At 46.2% G+C, this 3834-nt stretch overlaps 1 long non-coding RNA gene across 1 annotated transcript; it reads right to left on the bottom strand.

The window, feature by feature from the left end:
- Window positions 1–227: 227 nt before the first annotated feature.
- LOC119314854 lies at window positions 228–1159 on the bottom strand. Its single transcript, XR_005152475.1, has 3 exons — window positions 983–1159; window positions 678–902; window positions 228–471 (listed from the first exon to the last, which is right to left on the bottom strand). It is a non-coding gene; the product is annotated as an uncharacterized LOC119314854 (long non-coding RNA).
- Window positions 1160–3834: the final 2675 nt, after the last annotated feature.

The raw sequence follows: 3834 nt of genomic DNA, 5'->3' as shown, positions 1-3834 counted from the left end.
TCAATTTCTTTTTGAAACCTTTTCAATTTATTTTTTCGGTTTGATTGTTCACACAAGCTGACTTGAAACTTCTAAATTCACGGCCTTTTCTTTGTTTTGTTTTCGCAGGCCAAAATGTTCAGTCCTTGTTCCTATATATTTGTATGTAGCATGTGAATGTGTCGAACAACACAATATTTTTTTCAAACTTTTTTGGTATTTGAAAAAAAACAATGAGACTTGCCAAATCCGGTCCCCTACTTATGTGGACACGTCTGGGACGCCTGCGGACACTGATCGGTCACTCCCTAAATTCGCACCTACACACTGATCGGACACTGATCGGACACATGTAAATTGAAGTTGCTTCCAACTACAGGTACTATGACAGTGTCAATTTTCTTTTCTGAATATCTTCTCAATGTCATTTCCAAGGCACTCATCCTGGCAGCACATGGGGGGCGTTCATTTGGCGCACGGCCAACACGGATTCTGCATTATTCAGAGGTATGTAGTTCAGAAACATGCTTCAATGCGTTCAGAAACTACGTGGGATTAATATTTACGTGGACTCTGCACTTTTTATTCAGATTATCAGTAGTGTGTTTGAACTGTCTTAAGAAAAGCTAATTTGCCCATATTGTAACCCAAATTGAACCTTACGTTCGATCCATAAATATAAAGACAAAGTGGTATACCTTTTTGTCCAGCCTGGGGCTTGAGGTTCGCCTTTGCCTGTAGATTGCTCGGAGGTTGGCGCAGACAGGGCAATTCCATCACAAGTGCTGTTGAAATCTAATTGCATGGCAAGTGCCGCTTCTCCGACATCACCAATGCTGGACTCAGCAGGCGCACATATCAGCGTCTGGTTTGCTCCATTGGACACCAATGGCTGTGCGGCGGCGAGGTCCGGCAGGGGAAATCTATATAAAATAAAGCAGTACACGAATAAGAAATTGGTCTAGATACATGGGATACCACGGTGATCAAAAAATGGGGGCACCTAAGGTTACCAGTCAACCGGATCTCACAGGAACTCGGTTGCGTCGTCTCCCCCGGTCGCCATCTCCATAGCCGGGAGCTTCTTGCCTTGCCGCCCAAAGGGAGCGGCGGTCGGCTCAGCTAGGTCCCACACCATGACAAACACTTATCCGTTCGACAAACTGCATCTCCGTGAGGGAAGGAGGTGATGGATGTTTTTCTGTACCACCCAAACAGATATGTACTAACAGAACAGCATAAACATGGACCGCTATTTATTCGTTATTTTAGACGGCTCTGCTTCGTACGTCACTGTTTTAACAGACGTACTCCACCTGTCTCCATACGATCTCATTGAATACAGCATGCCACGTGTCGTCGATTAGTTCATCCACCTAGCAGGAGCGCGCGCCCGTCCATACCATCGCCGTTCTCAGCTATATACGGACTACTTAGGGGTGTTTGTTTCCACGCATTTTTTTGTAGAGACTAGAAAAAATACTTCTTAGAGACTTTTTACCAAATGGGAGAGACTTTTTAGGGACTAAACTAGGCATCTGGGACTAAATGAAGAAGACTCTTAAGAAAAGTCTTTTTGGGACTTTTCCAACAATGCCCCTCCATGCACTCATTGGTCCGCCACCCCGTGGTGTTGTTTGATTGTTATCTTTCTATATACTAGGGGCAACATGATCATTTAATAACCTCTAGGAAGGGACTAGAGACTTTTTAGTCTCTGGAAACAAATAGAAAGGGACTTTTTAGTTAGGACTAGAAAAAGTCTTAGGACGAGAGAACCAAACACCACCTTAGTTTCTGTTGGAATCAACATGGGAATCGTAACGAATCACCGGATCAATATTTTGCGGGAAAGGAAATTAGCTTGACCATATACGTAGTACCTACATTTTTTTGGACAAAGGGAATATATTAATATCAAGATGATACCAATTAGACCCAGCCTCTGCAACAACATAATATCGAGATCAAGTCTAGACATCACGGATGCACACAGCCAAAAAATAAAAGAAGAAGAAAAAAGAAAACAAAGGCCCAGTCGAAACAAAGAGAGGCTCGCAGCAGCAAGAGCACAACCAGTGATGGCAACACCTAGACTTCAAAAAAGATTCTCCAAAAACGAACGCCTTCAAGAAGGTTATAGTGCACAAACACCATCGTCGTCCGGTCCAACCATCATAGTCAGATCCTGGGTTTTCACCCTGGAGAAGGTCCAATCTCCAAACAATGCCTTCAACAAGGAAACGACTAGGAAGCCGCCATTGCCAGGTACAAGACCTAGGGTTTTCACCCCGGAAACTGAGACCGCCAAGAACGAAGTCTGCCAGTGTCGCCGCCCCACTCGCCGAGATTACTGCTGCAAGATTTCAATCGCCCGACACGCAAATTTCTTCCAATCTGCCCCATCCAGTCTTCTTCTTACATCACTACCATTACCAAGAAGTCTAGCACAGTATGAGTGCGTAGAACCTCTGGCCTTCGATCCATCTTGACATACCCACCTTCGTTAATCCCTGGCCGACGAGGTGGATAATACGATGTGGTGGCGCCGCCGCTTGTTCCTCGTCACGGTGATCTGTGCGCAGCGCCGAAGATCTCGGGCAAAGGCCACACAATGGTACCGGACAAGGAACATCAGTGGGCGGCCGCGGATGGCATCATGCCCCTAGCCTCCGTCACTATGGACGACCGCAGCTGGAGGGGCGCGCGCCTCGCCAGATTGTGACCGAACGGCGCTGTCCATGCCGGGATCGGCGCCACGATCTTGGCCAGGTTGTCTTGGCAGATCAGATCAGATCAATAGTGGATGTGGGGATAGGAGAATGAGCTAGGGCGAGGGAGAAAATTAAGGAAAAACTAAGGACGCCCCGCCGCCGCCGTCCACCGTCGGACTGTTGGAAATATGCCCTAGAGGCAATAATAAAAGCATTATTATTATATTTCCTTGTTCATGATAATTGTCTTTTATTCATGCTATAATTGTGTTATCCGAAAATCGTAATACATGTGTGAATAAATAGACACCAACATGTCCCTAGTAAGCCTCTAGTTGACTAGCTCATTGATCAACACATAGTCATGGTTTCCTGACTATGGACATTGGATGTCATTGATAACGAGATCACATCATTGGGAGAATGATGTGATGGACAAGACCCAATCCTAAACATAGCACAAGATCGTATAGTTCGTTTGCTAGAGTTTTTCCAATGTCAAGTATCTTTTCCTTAGACCATGAGATCGTGTAACTCCCGGATACCGTAGGAGTGCTTTGGGTGTACCAAACGTCACAACGTAACTGGGTGACTATAAAGGTATACTACGGGTATCTCCGAAAGTGTCTGTTGGGTTGACATGGATCAAGACTGGGATTTGTCACTCCGTATGACGGAGAGGTATCTCTGGGCCCACTCGGTAATGCATCATCACAATGAGCTCAAAGTGACCAAGTGTCTGGTCACGGGATCATGCATTACGGTACGAGTAAAGTGACTTGCCGGTAACGAGATTGAACGAGGTATTGGGATACCGATGATCGAATCTCGGGCAAGTAACGTACCGATTGACAAAGGGAATTGTATACGGGGCTGCTTGAATCCTCGACATCGTGGTTCATCCGATGAGATCATCGAGGAGCATGTGGGAGCCAACATGGGTATCCAGATCCCGCTGTTGGTTATTGACCGGAGAGCAATCTCGGTCATGTCTACATGTCTCCCGAACCCGTAGGGTCTACACACTTAAGGTTCGGTGACGCTAGGGTTGTAGGGATATGAATATGCAGTAACCCAAAAGTTGTTCGGAGTCCCGGATGAGATCCCGGACGTCACGAGTGATGGGGTCATGTACCTAGGG

The sequence above is a fragment of the Triticum dicoccoides genome, chromosome 6A (assembly GCF_002162155.2).
Source record: "Triticum dicoccoides isolate Atlit2015 ecotype Zavitan chromosome 6A, WEW_v2.0, whole genome shotgun sequence".
NCBI lineage: Eukaryota > Viridiplantae > Streptophyta > Magnoliopsida > Poales > Poaceae > Triticum > Triticum dicoccoides.
This window is presented reverse-complemented; position numbering and strand designations above follow the sequence as displayed.